Here is a 17,133-nt window from a genome sequence, read left to right as displayed (position 1 = left end):
GTTTGATACCCATATTGCAATATTCAATTTATCTTATAAATTAAATTAAATGTAAATTTTCAAACAGGTGGCAACTCTAAAAAAATATTTTTGGCTGTAAGCCTTCTTCAGCCTCTTTCTTTTGACGCCCATATTGCAAAATTAATTTTTTCTTATCAATTTACTTAAACTCCAATTTTCAAACAGGTGGCAACTCTCTAATTTTTTTCTTCCTATATTTTAAGTTAGACCTCTAGCAATACATCGGTGAAAACTGCATTCAAATCCATGCATTTGTTTTCGAGTGATGCGCGAACAAACATACAGACAGACAGACCAAAATTCTAAAAATGGTTGATTTGGCTTCTGGTGCTCTAATAAAGACTCCCCACATTAATTTTTCTTTAATATCTATAATGTACAGACATCGACCTGTTACAATTTTTTTATAGATATGTATTAAATCCAATGTAAATTTCTTGGTTTACCACAAAATATACCTACCAGAACATTTTACTTTATACTCCAATAAAATTAGATACATTTTCGTTTTAAAATCTCAAATACAATCACGAATTACTTCGAAAATTTCCTATAAACAAACGTTAGAGTCCCTGCAAACCAAAGTTCCCGAAAACTTTGGGAGTATCTCCTTTCTGTCATAGTGAAATAATATAAAGTGTACCAAGTAACTGATGTCTTCATATTTGAAATGAAAATTTTGTTATTATTTTTTCTTTAATTTCTGGTATTAGTTTTTTCAATTCTGGCATTAACCGTTGGTTTTGTTCCATATCTCTGTCCATCGGCGTAGCCAGAATGAAATTTAGGGGGGGCGGCTCGACCCTATTAAGCTGGCATTTCAGGGTACTATTTTATATTATATAAGGATAATTTGAAAGTTAGGGGGGCTCGAGCGCCCCCGCCCCTACCTGGCTACGCCCATGTCTCTGTGCAATTTCAGCTGAGATCCTCAACCTTCTGGACAGAAAACATCAGTACTGCAATATTATGTGTGCTTTTGCATAAACGGCAAGAATTTCTTAGCGAATTTTACGAATTCTTTAAAATTTCCTACAATTCAGAATACTCTGAAGAAATGGTTCGCAGTAATCCCAGCCAGCAAAATCATCGTAAACGAGCTCATAACTGGATATTTTCTCGAAGAAAAACCGGCTAAAAAGTCGCTTATGATAGCCGTTTACGATTCGTTTTCGGGTACTTTTTTGCTTGAAATTGTCGAGTGCCTACGAACAGTCGTAAACGGATCGAAAAATTATTATTATAAAATATTGTGGTTCAAAAAAATTTCCAACAGAATGAAAATTTTTTCTTGTGCTGACAAATTACTACAAGCCTCTTTCTTTTACTTGTTTTTGTTTTGTCGTTTAGGAGCCTTTCTCTAACTTTTCGCCACTCAAGAATCCCTCGTAAAACATAATGTTCGTAAAATGTACGTTTCCTTGCTGGCTGGGATAGTACAAAACCTAACACGTACACAAAAATGTACAGTAGAATAAGGTAAAATTTTCACATTGTCGTTGAGAAATTCATACGTGGTGACTTTACCCAATACACCAGGTAAATCTACCTATAAAATTCCCACGGCAGCTGGTTCCAAGTACCGGAATGATTAGTTTTACCCAACCAGGGGCTGTTGTTTCGGCGATCTAAGCTCATTTAGTTCGGGAAATCTCTCAAATGTTGTTCGCGTATGGGGCTACATCTGCTCTGTATTCTTTTGCTCAGGGCTGGCATAGAGTCAATCCCAGGGCACCGTCGAGATCGCGAGCGAGGTAATGGTGGTGGCGCAGCGTTCATCATGCATCACACCGTGCAGTATCGTCTTATTGAAGCAGACATCGACTGCAAGGATATCATCCTATAATGTCAGGGTATTCCAGGTCAGCTGATGTCGATTTCAAAATATTTTACCTATATATACCCGCTGTCCCCAATTGCCCGGTAGGATATCACCCTGAAATAGGTGCGAAACCGCGAAATAGGCGAAAACCGTATGGTAGTTGCTAACTTTAACGAGCACTACGATCTTTGGCACTCAAGCCTATCAAACGATCATAGGGGAGCACACTTGGCTGAGCAGATAGAAGATTCGACATTCTGCACAATAAACGACGACGCACCCAGCACCAGGATTATGGGCAGCTGCGGTAGCTTGCCTGACGTAACCGTCGTAAGCGCTGGTTTTATAAATTGCATAACCTGGCGACCTATGCTGGCCCTAGCCACCTACCCATAATAATCTTGACTGATAAACCTGCCGACTGAGTAGACTACTTTACCAAGGTTCTCAACCTGTCCATGGCCACCCTCATCATTCCGAATATCTGGAAATTTGGGAGGGTGCTCCCATTGCTGAAACCAGGGAGACCGTTCAACAAGGGAGAGTCTTATCGTCCGATAATGGAATGGGGGAGCCATTTGGGGTTTTTAGGGGTCTTTTAAAAAAAATTTAATAATAGAAAATGGTTAAATTAACAATTAGGTATTGTTATTGGACGTACGCAAGTAATTTTTTTTTTTTCGATATTCAGGACGATTTGAAGAAACTTTGTTAATATTCCAAGTAGATTGAAAATCAAAGTGAACAGACTCTGTTCTTTCCATAATTCATCACACCTATGCTGCGTAAAACATCCACGTCATCTATAAGCTTTTTACATGAGTTACCTTTGAAAGCTGGAGCACTGTAAGTAATTTTACGTTAAGCGCAACAGGCTTTTACCCAAGCACGAGATTCTGTCTTTTAGTTTTTTAGCATATGACTAAATTTTTATTTTTTTTGTATAGTACTTTATTTATTTAGTGTAACTACAAAATATTTGTTGAACTAGAATCCATTTATTACTTAAAAAAAACTCCCCTTTGGAGCAAACCCAATCACATATTGGTTGTTAGTAAAGTGAATAATAAATGCACAAAATGCGTGTAATCGGGTTTTTCTAGCTGCCAAACACGATTTTTGGTCGATTTTTTTAAATACGCCAACAACAATTTTTTCCAAAATAATAAGAGTGATTTTTTGAATTTTTTGCAAAAAGTTATCTACCGATGTTTTTAATTTTAGTTGGTCGGAAACTGGGCTCGAATCTAGGCCATGCGGAATGGTGGCAAGCACTGCCAATCACTACACCGCAGCGGCCGCCATATTGTAGTGCTGGTATAATCAACAAAAGTCTTGTGCTTGCTTATGAAGTTCTGCCAGCGCTGCTTAAAAGCTTTTGTCCGCTTTTGTCCGCGACCTCTAAGAATAAGGTAACAATATTGTTACGTTGATTAACTCGTTGTATGTATGGACAATACATACTATACATATAATAGTACCCTGCAGTATAATTTAGAGACAGTCTGGCAAAGGCGGCGGGACAGTTGAAACTCGCGGTGTAAGTGTACAAGTTCTCACTTCTTGTACAATATGAATGTAGCTCAGCGAGATCTAATGAATTTAAATTTTTGCGTGCCGCTTACAATATTTTTATTTTTTATTTTATAAAATATGTAACAAACATGGAATCTGTAAAAGAAAAGAAAAAACGGAAACGCTTTCTTATAAAAAAAATTGTCCAAAACGGAACCGGCTAAAAACTAGTTGCAAAGTAATGCACTGGGCGAAAATTGCCACCGCCAATGACATCGGCTTGTAAAACTGGACAGTTTAAAGCATTGCTTGGGTACTGAGATAGAACTGATACTGTCGGCAAAAGCTTTAGTTCTGCGCTAGTTCTAAGCTAGTCAGATTTTCTGTAGGGTAGGTATGTTTTGTATATGTATGTGTGGCGATACTACAATTGCTTAAGAAAGAATATAAGAAAAGAAAAGTGAATAAATAAGGCCGAACAATGCCCAAAAAGCTTCTTCGGCATTTTACAGATGGCTGAATATGCTTTCAGATGAGAATTTTTAGTATCAGTAGAATGCAAGAATGAGCGCACGCTTACATTCACCCTGCAGGAACATCTTAAAATAGTGATATACAGATGTTCATTAGGGTGGTCCAAAAATGTATGGGAGAAAAGTAAAATCGGAAACTTAATGCTCTCACCCCTAGGATTGTTCTATACCGAAAAAAATATACCCCTGTTTTTTTATTTTAAAATCAAAATATATTTAGAGGTCGCTCAAAGCGCTCAAAGTTTCCCATGTGTTTTGTATGGAGAAATAAAAGACTTTTCGTAGAAATGGCATAGAATCCATGAAAATCAAAATTTTTCAATCTAAAAACTCTGCTTCTCTTCAGAGGACTTCAGAGAATAATGCCCAATTGTTTATTTAAACGTTTTTTAATTTAAACTATTTTTTAAGGGTCTCCGAAATATCCCAAAAAAAATCAAATATACAAACAGAAATATTTTTTTAATTATTTTTAAGTTTTTTGATTAGAATGCTTTAAAAAGAAATATATTTTCTTAAATTTCATTTACTTAAAAAAAACTTGATTTACTAATTTTTTCCTTTTTCAAATAAATTATAATTTTTTTAGTTTCATTTAGTTTTTATTTTTAGTGTTTATTGTCTATGAAGGAAAATACATACATACATACATAGTTTTTTTAATTTTGTTTAAGTTTTAGAAATTGATTGCTCAAAAACGAACAGAAAAACGCTAAAACCCTCGTTAGCAGATCTTTCAACTCGTGGCTAATTATTAGTTTTTCGAAAGACAGAAAACAGCTTTCAAGAAAGTTGCCAAATTTTTGTCTTTCGAAAGACTGTGCTGAATTAAAAGACCGAATTGCCCTGTTAGTTTCATAGCTCATTTGAGCCACCTCACTGGATTGACGCAATTAAATGAGGCGAAAATTCACTGTCCGGCCCTAAAAGCTGCAGCTAAGCAAATGCAANCAACATTTAAATGAAATTATCTTCAAAAAGTAAATGTCATGGACCAATCTAACGTTTCAAATAAAGAACCGATGAGATTTTGCAAATTTTATGCGTTAAAAAATCACCCGTNAAGGGTCTCCGAAATATCCCAAAAAAAATCAAATATACAAACAGAAATATTTTTTTAATTATTTTTAAGTTTTTTGATTAGAATGCTTTAAAAAGAAATATATTTTCTTAAATTTCATTTACTTAAAAAAAACTTGATTTACTAATTTTTTCCTTTTTCAAATAAATTATAATTTTTTTAGTTTCATTTAGTTTTTATTTTTAGTGTTTATTGTCTATGAAGGAAAATACATACATACATACATAGTTTTTTTAATTTTGTTTAAGTTTTAGAAATTGATTGCTCAAAAACGAACAGAAAAACGCTAAAACCCTCGTTAGCAGATCTTTCAACTCGTGGCTAATTATTAGTTTTTCGAAAGACAGAAAACAGCTTTCAAGAAAGTTGCCAAATTTTTGTCTTTCGAAAGACTGTGCTGAATTAAAAGACCGAATTGCCCTGTTAGTTTCATAGCTCATTTGAGCCACCTCACTGGATTGACGCAATTAAATGAGGCGAAAATTCACTGTCCGGCCCTAAAAGCTGCAGCTAAGCAAATGCAAAGCAGCACTGAGTGAATGCTGCCAACTGAGCTACATGAGAGCATCCCTGGTTTATATCCCTTGAATCACTTTGTCAGCTGCATATATATTTGGAGAGTTTCTAAATCTGGATCAGTTAGAGATGTTGTGGTCCTGCAATGCCGGCAACAGTGTATGTAACATAGCGCCCGTATAGAGTTAGACTAGTGTCATCTCCCAAAAAAATACTTTTCCCCTAGCTAACACTTCTTTCATAGTGGAAGAGAGGAAAGGCGTTTCGTAAAATTGCACACAAACAGATGGATATGTTACATACAAACATATGTGCAATTTTGCACGGACACCACGTCGTATGCACTATTATTATACCTACATGCATGCATACTTGCAAAGTAAAATACGTGTACGTACGTATCAGTGTTGCCAACTCCAACGATCCGAAAATCCCATTCTCCTTTGAAAAACGCCTTGTTTATCCCATTTTAAAATTCGAAAATCCCATTTATGGATATTAAATATTAAAAGCTTTTCACTTTTCTTTCGTTGCACATGGCCTTATGGTTATCTCTACAGCTATAAACACAACCGTAATGCGACTCTGATAAAGATTTTTTTATCTCGTTAACAAGGCCTTTCTGTGCATTGAAGGTGATAATGCAAAAAATAATTATCCAATAAGTAAAATTCATCGACTTTAAAAGAGTGGCTAGTTATTACAAAACTACGTTTATGGAAAAGTTGTCAACGTTCATAGAAATGCTTATTGGACGTCCTAGCCGTCACAGCACGATGTGTTTTTTTAACATAACTTACAAATACGTTGGCTTTCCATTGTTTGAATAAGGTACTTTTAATATATATTCATATCAAATTAGTAGTGTTCATTTTGCTCACGAACTATGTGTCCTCAATAGTGACCCATTACAAAATACTGTCCCACCCGTCACTAGCTAAAAGTTTTTTTTTTCAATTAAAATAATGTCATCAAGCATAAGATGGACCCTTACATTCTATTACTTAGATTCGAGAAAGCCGCTATGCACGAAATAGTTGGATATAGTTTGCCTAAAATTAAGAAACGAATCCATCAACCCCGGCACTCTTGGGAAAATGAAAATTTGCTGTTGAAATTATATAATTAAGTTTTATACTTTATTAGTTTCTTGTTAAACTTATATCTGAATTCAGAGGTTAACAGTTTAGAACTTGCCAAATTAAGGGTTAAAAAGAAATTACTTTAAATTTTGAGGAAAAACGAGTTTAAATGTCCCACGCCTCACGTTGGAATGTCCCATATATGTTTTAATAAAGAGATGTAACAATGAATAAACCGCAAATAAAATATAAAAACAATTACACCACAAAATTTTATTTTGCTAGAAATCCCATTATGAGACGTAAAATCCCACGCGCCCTTTCATGGTGTGAAAATCCCAATCAAATTATGGGCGAAATCCCAATCGTTGGCAACACTCTACTTCTAAATTGTACAAAGGCTCCAGCAATGGCAATGCATGCTTACGTACATACATACATATGTACATCCTTTTGTATGCACATATGAAGGTGCAATTCTTGGAAAACTCTTTAGGTTGCATAACAATGGAATTGCCATAGAATTTCGTGATTCAGTGCAATGTGTCTTTGGTAGAGCTAGCATACTATCGATAGTACCGCCCTCGATAGTTTTCGAAACGATAGTTGAAAACATCGGATAGTACTATCGTCGTGGGAGGAGTGAATCGAAATGCTAAATTGCTTGAAAATTAAATAATTAATAAATTTATAAAATTTATAAATTACTTTGTAAATTAAAGAGATTATATGAATTTGTTTAAATTTGAGTGCATCAAAGAGAGCTTCTTATAACAATAAAATAAACTTATTAATTTAGGCGTCTGAATTATATATAAACACTTATATACATACACTTGCATCCACTTGAATAGCGACATGCAAAATCTGAATTTATTTTGTATATGAAAAAATTGAATTCGGATTTTGTTTGTACCTTTTGAAGTGCAAAGAAGAGAAATTGACTATAATAATACATTTCTAATACTACAAAACAAACAAAACAAAAGATATACGTTTAAATTGACAACTCATACTTATAAAAGTTCAACTGAGATCAAATACGGAGGCGCATATCAAAATCCGTACAAAAGAAACTATTAACATTTTACCATATTATCAGAAAACTATTAAAGTACTGGTCAAAATAATAGCACCACAACATTTTTAGCAGTTTTTACTATTTTTTCGTTTCTCTAATTTTTTATAACAGTTGTACAAAACATAAAAAACTACAAAATCATTAAAATTTCAAGCTTTTTGATTCGAATTTCTATAAAAATTTTGTGTAACCGGTTTTATAACTTATTAAATTTTACTATAACTTGGTGTAAGCTTATAGTTGCTAAAAATTCCAATAGCTAAAAATTTGTGTTGCCGACTTTATTATTAATTTTCTTGGATAAAATAAATTAATGCAATGTTAAGAGATGTAAAGAAGAGAGAAGTTTCACTAAAATCAACATCGATAGTTTTCAAAAGCTATCGATAGTGGCGACAGTTTTCAACTATCGATACTGTCGATATTACTACCGATAGTTTCCCAGCTCTAGTCTTTGGCATGTTTGCCATTGAGTCTGCATATGAACATACATATGTATGTATATGAATATACATACATATATGAATATGTATGTGTAAGTATTTGAAAATGGAAATGCATTGCAAATTGTAAAATCATAAGATATAAAGTGAAAAGTATGTAATAACTTTTTGTGTCAGTGAAAAATCCTGGATAAAAATATATTAAATCGATTGAGTTTTTCTCCCATATGTAACTTGCATTTAACTTCAAAAATAACCATTTTTTTGTTAGTATTAAACATCCACTATTCACTGTGTATCTCAGTTGTTTAAAATTGAATATATTTTTTATGACAATAAACAAATATGTATATTCATGAACATTGCAATTAGTTGTCCTTTTGAAAAAGAAAAGAACAAATACAAGTGTACAATATACCGGCACTAGACACGAATAAAGGCGCGAGCTCAAAAGATGACGGCGAAAAAAGACGCATAAAAAACTTTAGCGTCAAAAACTCTTAGCATACTCCGCCGAAGTTTTTCATAAGCATTTTTTTTCGCAAAATTTTTTTCGCCGCCAAAACACTATCGCGCCTTTATTCGTGTGTAGTGACGATATGATATCGAGAATCAATCCCCTTTTTCATTGTACTTTAAATTCGTCGTAAATTTTTTATTTTCATGAAAAGTGTACTAAATCCATACAATTATAGTAAAGTCATAACCCTGACAACAACCTACAACAGCTTAGTTGCATACTTTTAGGCACTTTATATAAAGTCTGTTGGTGGGTGATTTATTGTTTCTTGTTATACCTTTCATGAGCATGAAATGGTATTATAACTTTGGTCCGATGTTTGTAAGTGCCAGAACAAAAAGAGATAGACCCATTAAAATGTATACTTATATGATCAAAACGTCGAGCTGAGTTGATTTATCCATGTCCGTCTGTCCGTCTGTCTGTCTGTCCGTCTGTTTGTATGCAATCTAGTCTCTCAGTTTTCGAGATGTCCGGATCAAATTTGGTAGGTGGGTGTATTTTTATAATGTATTAATCATTTGTCAGAACCGGAAGAATCGGACCACTATAACATATAGCTCCCATACAACTGATTGTTCAGATATAAAATTTTTCGTTATAACTCCTCCATTTATATAGCTGGGAACAGGAAATTCCGCACTGTTTTCAATAATTATCAACAGAAAACTTACAGTGAAAATTAAAAAGATCGGATAACTATAACCTATAGCTCCCATACAACTGATTGTTCAGATATGAGATTTTTCGTTATAATTCAGATGAATTTGTAGCTAGGACCATGAAATTTCGCGCTGTTTTCACTCATTATCAACAGAAGACTTACAGCGAAAATAACAAAGATCGGGTCACTATAACCTGCAGCCCCCATACAACTGATTGTTCAGATATGAGGTCTTTTATCATAACTCCTCCATTTATGCAGCTAGGAACATGAAATTTCGCACCATTTTCACTCATTATTAACAGAATACTTACAGTGAAAATAACAAGGATCGGATGACTACAACATATATCTTCCATACATCTGATTGTTCAGATATGGGATTTTACTGTAAAACTCCTTTATTTGAACAGCTAAAACCGATAAATTTCGTAAGATATTTTATAAATAATAATACAAAGTCTACTGAGAAAATCGTCAAAATCTATGCTGTATAAGCTTTATCTCCTATAGCACTGATTTTTCAGATACCAGTTTTTGCGATACATCTCCTTTATGTAGGAAACTAAACCCAATAAATTGAGTTACCGGTTTACATACCGATCACATAGCAGTGAAAATCACTTAGATTGGTGCCATATAAAGTATATCCTCCATACCTCTGATTGTTTGGAGGCGATTTTTTATATAAGTATGTAACTCCTCTATTGATGTATGCAGATGTATTCAAAATCAGTAATCTGGCAAACTAAAATTTGCAGATGTTCATGAAAGGTATGAAGCCTTCGGCATAGCCGAAGATAGCGCTGCTCTTACTTGTTTTTTCATTTGACTTGGCCCCCAAACCACCATAATGAATCATGCCACTGCACAGTGTGTTGTGTGGAACAAGCTAGGTGGACAAAATTCATTCAAGGATATTTTAAGAAAGGTAACTTGTTAATATAGAGGATATGCGCAGAGCTCTGACTGAAAAGTTTTTTATGTACAACATTCTACTATAGAGATTGGCAGGCTTCAGAATAAATTTATAATCTTACTGAAAGACGTGCAAGACATTTACTTCCTCTCAGTGTAAATGTACAGTAAATTGTACATTTTCTTTGAACACTCGGTAAAAATATTTAAAATCAAAATAGTTTGGTTTAGCATNTTTTCTTTGAACACTCGGTAAAAATATTTAAAATCAAAATAGTTTGGTTTTAGCATTTTTATATAATGAAATGCTTTTTATATTTCCATGTTATGGGCNTTCTACTATAGAGATTGGCAGGCTTCAGAATAAATTTATAATCTTACTGAAAGACGTGCAAGACATTTACTTCCTCTCAGTGTAAATGTACAGTAAATTGTACATTTTCTTTGAACACTCGGTAAAAATATTTAAAATCAAAATAGTTTGGTTTAGCATTTTTCTTAGTGATTTTACTTGATTATCACGTATTTTTTTTACAGTAAATTGCCACCACTTGCGTGTCACTGGAATTTTATAAAATGGTATATTTTTAAATTAAATTCTAAAAATATTTTTGAAACGTTTTCGATTTTGAAATTTACGTAAACTATTCGTGGTAGTCCGAAACTTCATAGAGTATAATTTGATTTCAAAGATATTCAAATGTTACAAAAAATTAAACGTGCAATATATTGTACCAATGCACGGAAAGGGTTAGGCCAAACTTTAAGCTGCAGACCGTTCAAAGCTACTGAAAGAGATATGAGGAAACAAGTGCTTTACAAATCGTCCAAAATCGCTGGTTATCAATTCGTCGGAATATTTTTATTTTTTTTATGTAAGTTACCGCATAATTTTGGGCCACTTCAACCGATTTCTAAATTTTTTTTTTTTTTTTTTTAAGGAAATGTGTTGCCCCACAGGTGGTTCCATACTTATCTGTTTTAAATCCGATCATTGGATCATGAAAAAACTAACGATAATCTAAAATTTTTCAGTGTTTAATTTTCAAAATTTAATTAAAAATTACTTGTTTTTACATATAAAAAATATATACAGTGGTCAAAATATTATAGCCGAACCACTTTTTGCCAAGTTTTAACGTAAAATTTTTGTTGTTATTTAATTTTGGTTATTTTTTCCTTAAAAAATAAAACCGTGAAAATCGAAGTTACCAACTTTGTGCAATATTAAAAAAAATCAACAAACTTTAGTACAAATTTCGCGCTTTTTTTAAAATACAATAAATTAGGCATTAGAAACTTGCACTTTATTCTAATAGAATTCAATGGTCTATGAAACTGCATACTCAGAAACTACTGAAAAGTTCGAAATTTTTTAACGAAAATTTGTTGAATTTTTTTTTTAATTGCATACATTTTTGAGGCAGTGTTACTCGATTGGTACATTTGAGCAGATTTGTGCATTTTTATATTGGGCTATTGGTACAACATAAAAAAAATTGGGATTTTTTTTTAGTCAAAACCTCCGTACAATGCAGCAATCTTGTAATGAAAATCTTTAACGAACTATTTTTCGTGATTGGGATAAAGAAAAATATTTGGGTATTCACACTAGGGATGTTGCGAATGTGGAATTTTAGACATCCGCGGATGCGAATGCGGATGCGGATGTTTATTAGCTAATATCCGCAGATGCGGATACGAATGGGGTTGTCAAGTATTTTAAAAAATTAATTTAGGTGCGTAAATCAGGTGTTTAGGTAAATAAAAAATGGAAAGGTTAGTCATTTTTATTATGTCTTTTTAGTACTTGAATTTAAAAATTGAGACATTGTGTATAACAAAAACTTTTTATTAAAAAGTAGGTAATGTTGTTGCCTTTTCGGGTTACAGCGCCACTGAATAACTACTTGCTCGAGGCGACAAACTTGAAAAACTTTAAATTTGACAAAATTGTAAATTCTTTTCGATTGACGCTGCACCAGTTGACAGAACTTTCAGTTATACTTATTTTTTTTTTGCGGTGCAATAATTTCTTTTTGGGGCTGCAAATGTCGGATGTATCCTCGTTGTTTAAACACCGCTGTTTTCCAAAGAATTCTTCATTCATATTCTTTTGGTTCTTTCTGAATTTAGAGAACCGGTAACGTCATCAGCGTTTTTCGATTTTAGGTTTTGTAATTAATTTTTAATCTTTTCTTCTATGACTGGCCAGATATACATTTTATCAGTGCACTTGCACAATATTCCAGGGACCGAAAACAACAGTTATTTTTTACGAGTTAAATATTTTTTATTCTGAAATAAACAAACCACTTATCTAAATGAATCAAATTTGGTATCATATGAATGAGGACTGAAATAGCTTTTAAACTTCTACTTATATTTTTTTATAATTTAATACTAAAGAAATTCATTTACCCGAATCAAAGTTTGTTCTATGGTAATTCATTTATTCATTTCAGTGATTATAATTAGTACATTAGTATTATTATTATCTTTTATGGTACAACAAACAATAATTATTACAAACAAAGAACATACGAATACAATAACGTCTATATGATTACAAGTATGCATATATAAATTAAAAATATAGAGGAAAATATAAATAAATAGTAACGTTACAAAGTTAATAGAGAAGTAGCTTATATTTATTATAGATAGTCAGATAAAAAAATAAAAAATAGTTATATGCCCAATTTAAGTTTTATTATCAGAGAAATAACTATAAAGAAGTCGCCTATAGTAGTTTTGGTTAAGAGTGTTTCTAATTGTAGCCGGAATAGAATTCCAGATACTTACGGTGTTGACAAGAAACAGTCTTGTAGAGGTTACATAATTAAAACTGGGCACAGTTAAGTTACAAGTACGGACAGATTTGCTAAATACAAGTTTTTCATACAAATATGACGGTGTTTTTACTGACATCAGACGGAAAAGTAAAATGCAACTTCTAGCCTTCTGATAATCAAAAATATTACAGCCTAAAACACGAGACCTCTAAGTAGATATATGTATGGTCAAACCTGGGCAAGCCATAAACATAACGTGTGCGTGATTAAAAGCAATTTCAATTTTATGAACAGATCTAGAATCAAGTTTGTTGTAAACTAACTCTGAGTAGGTTACAAGTGGCAGTATGAGATGGATGGCAAGTTTTCTTCTAATTTGAAGAGGCGTATAGTTCACAAACTGTCTTAAGTTACACAGAATACCATACACTCTACCCACAACAATGAACATACTTTATTGAAATACTTTTCAATATGTGGCTCTCTTCGTTGGGACATATAGTTTTAAAGCTATTTAAGTCCTCTTTCATTTGATACCAAACTTGTTTAATTTATATAAGCAGTTTGTTTATTATCCGGCAAGGACTTTTATTTCGAAAAAAAAATATATATATTTGGCCAAGTTTAACTCGTGAAAAAATTACTGTTATTTTCGGTCCCTTCAATATTTGCATTCGCAAAAGATCTGCGAAAGCGAATGCGAATGTTAAAATTAATGCGGAAGCTCCGCGGTTGCGAACGCGAATACGAATATTCGCAACAACCCTGGTATGAGTATAAATTTTAATTTATTTTGCTTTATTCAACAATTTTTACTGAGCTTGAGTTTTTCTTTATGAAAAATGCTATTTAAAAAATACAATAATTTACACGTGTTAGAAGTTATATTTATTTGCTATTTCGGAGATCAGCACATTTCCTCATCAGAATTCTTAACCGAGTTCACTGGGGCTTGATCTATCAACTATAATAATAATAATATATTGGCGCTTACACACATGTTAGTGTTTGGCCGAGCTTCTCCTCCGATTTGTGGCGTGCGCCTTGATGTTGTCACGCAGAGCGGAGGGACCTACAGTTTTATGCCGACTCCGAACGGCGATTGTATTTTAATGAGTAGCTGTTTTTCATGGCAGAAATACACTCGGAGGTTTGCCATTGCCTGCCGAGGGACGACCGCTGTTAAGAAAAAACCTATTCCTATACTTTTTTGATGTTGCTTTGACCAGTGTTTGAACCCTGGCGTTGCGGAGTGGAAGCGCGAACTGCTTACCACTACACCACAGCGGCCGACTACTATCAACTCCGGCGTTCAAAACCAGCTCAATATATTGCTTTACTAATCATTCTTTCTAACTTTACATAGGTATGTACATATGTATGTACATATACATATGAATGTTTGTATCTTATATTAAATTGCAAGAAACACAGTGGTCATATCAGCATTTCATTACCACCTTTTTATAGATTCCATTCAGCAATTGTCGCTCTAACGCAGTGAGTGGCTTCTGCATACCAATTCGAGGCGGTTACACGACAGACGGTAGTATTATTGACACATACTTGTAATATTTATGCATATTCAAATAAAGCATGAAAGTAAAGGAAAGCGAAAGCAAAAGCAGTAGCTTGGATAATTTCTTTCGATGAAGAAAGTTGTTTTCAAATCAGTCCGATAACGACAATTTAACTATGCGGAACAGTTATTTACGTTGTCGCTTAACCGGCCTTACGATCGCGTACTTGGTATTAAGATCAGCGGCAGAGGGAATCGACGAAAAAGCAAAGGAGAGTGTAATAAACGGCATTAAAGGAGAAGAGTTAACAGCGAATTCGTTTACTTTAGATGGCGAGCCAAAACTTTCAGTAGATTTCGAACAAATACTTCAGAATTTTAACTCCGCTAACAGCGGTTACCTAAGGGTGGCCAATTTCAGCGACGCAGACGGCAAAGGTCGCCATTCCTGTGCACGTCGTTGTCAGAGTAAACAACCGCTTACTTGCTATTACCGCTTGGTGGTGCATCATTACCAGGCCTCGAGCACGGAATGCGTGCGCTGTCTGGAGAACGAAGTGACCTGTCAGAAGCAGCAGTGCATTTACGGCGATGGCGTGTACACACCCATAATGGCCATCAATCAAATGCTGCCAGGACCACCCATCGAGGTGTGCGTGGACGACACGGTGGTGGTTGACGTCATGGACTGCCAATGTTCCGCACGCCGTAAATGGATGGTGCCCCGTTCGTTACACAGTACCCCATACAGCCAGCAGAGGCTTTTCGCTACCAATTCAATGCGGAACGCGCGGGTAGCGTCTGGTATCACAGTCATGTCGGGCTGCAGCGTGCAATGGGAGTTGGGGGCAGCTTTGTAATTCGGCAACCTGTGCTGAGTGATCAACAAGCATACTTGTACGACTTTGATTTACCAGAGCACACACTGTTGATACAGGACTACATTTATGGTAATGATTTCAGTCGTGCGCGAAACTTTCTCATCAACGGCAAGGGTAGAAATCACGCCTCAAATCTATCCGACCGCGATCCACGTCACCGCTACGAACGTTTAGAAGTGTCAAACGGTAATCGCTATCGCTTCCGAGTCATATACAATGGAGTCTTCAACTGTCCTATAGAGTTCTCGGTGGAAAATCATAGAATGCTTATGATTAGTACGGATGGTAACGATATCATACCTGTGCTTGCTGACAGCTTTTTCATAGCCTCCGGTGAGCGTTTCGACTTTGTTCTGCAGGCGAATCAGCAAGAGCGCAGCTACTGGATTAGGGTGCGTGGTTATGAGAACTGCGCCAAAGAGAATCTTTATCAAGGAGCTATACTGACTTATAAAAGTGCTACCAGTCGGTCCTTGCCACAGGAGCCCATAGCCAAAACTTCATTTTGTGATGACGACAAAGAGGAGTACTTCGTCGTGGGTGACTATGCGCATCAGGGGCGAAAAACTGTATCATTTAAAAAGAGCGCATGCGGCAGAACCCATTTTAAAGCAACCAATGTTGCAACCGTCGGCTTGACTTCTCTGGAACCAGTGCCATGGTCACGTGATACCGAATTTCTCACGTACTACTCAATACTTGGTTCCCGAGTATCATCCGGAAAATCGGATGTGGCCTATCAAATTGATAACATCACTTTTAGAGCGTCGAAAATTTCGCTTTTGCAAACGAATGGACTCTTCAACGAAAACGGTGTATTTTGCAATCGTTCTTTGTTGGTGGAAAAGGGGCAAAATTGTGAAATAAAAAATTGCATTTGCACCAATGTGTTACGACTACCAGCTTACCGTACCATTGAAATTGTTTTGGTCAACAACAACAATGAACCACATCCGGTGCACTTGCATGGCTACACATTCCGTCTAGTGGGCCAAAATATTTTGGGAAATGTAGTGGACTGGAAGCAGGTGAGGTTTTAGTGATATTTATGTGAAAGCATTAATGTAAAGTGAAATCTCGTACGAATGCAGATACGGGATCTTGACAGACGTGGTCTTCTACAGCGCTCAACTGATGATTATCCCATACAAAAGGATACTGTCCAAGTGCCACCAGTGGGCTATGCGATCGTGCGTTTCTACAGCAGTAATCCTGGGTATTGGATGTATCACAGTTCCTTGGACCCTCAGTCAGTAAGTGGTATGATTGGCATCTTCAAAATTGGCGAGGACCACCAGATAAAAGAAGTGCCTACTCGTCTACGGTGCTAATATTACTTGTATTCATTTTACTTTTGTCGATGAGTTCCCATTTTATATGTTTGTAGCATGTATGCACATTTATTGATTTTCATAAAATTAATGAAAACATGCATAACGGTAAGGGGATATCGCGTTAATTGTAAATAGGAAACACCTTTCCAGGAAGCATGCAGGCAAGCACTTTTTCCAGTCCTTGTTGGGTAAGTCTTTTAGAATGGCTTCACTTAAGACAGCCTACCTAAATTATCTTCCGGTTATGCATATACAAATTGGCAAAAATGATCATGAAGCGCGTTGTAGGATATGCGGAAATTCGCTAATGGTGGTTAAGCAAACATTCAAGATCACATTAAAGGCGCCGCTTTTTCCAAGTTACGTCACCGTCAAGACAAATTTGTTCTTTTATAATTAAAAATTCAG

At 34.9% G+C, this 17,133-nt stretch overlaps 1 pseudogene; it reads left to right on the top strand.

Annotated features, from left to right (window-relative positions):
* Positions 1-14,686: 14,686 nt before the first annotated feature.
* Positions 14,687-16,761, top strand: LOC108366636 (laccase-12-like; annotated as a pseudogene).
* The last annotated feature ends 372 nt before the right edge of the window (positions 16,762-17,133 follow it).

Source organism: Rhagoletis zephyria, unplaced genomic scaffold (genome assembly GCF_001687245.7).
Source record: "Rhagoletis zephyria isolate East Lansing unplaced genomic scaffold, Rhagoletis_zephyria_1.1 Rzeph_scaffold_02352, whole genome shotgun sequence".
In the NCBI taxonomy this organism is placed as follows: domain Eukaryota; kingdom Metazoa; phylum Arthropoda; class Insecta; order Diptera; family Tephritidae; genus Rhagoletis; species Rhagoletis zephyria.
The sequence above is the reverse complement of the archived record's forward strand: the minus strand, read 5'-3'. Positions and strand labels throughout refer to the sequence as shown.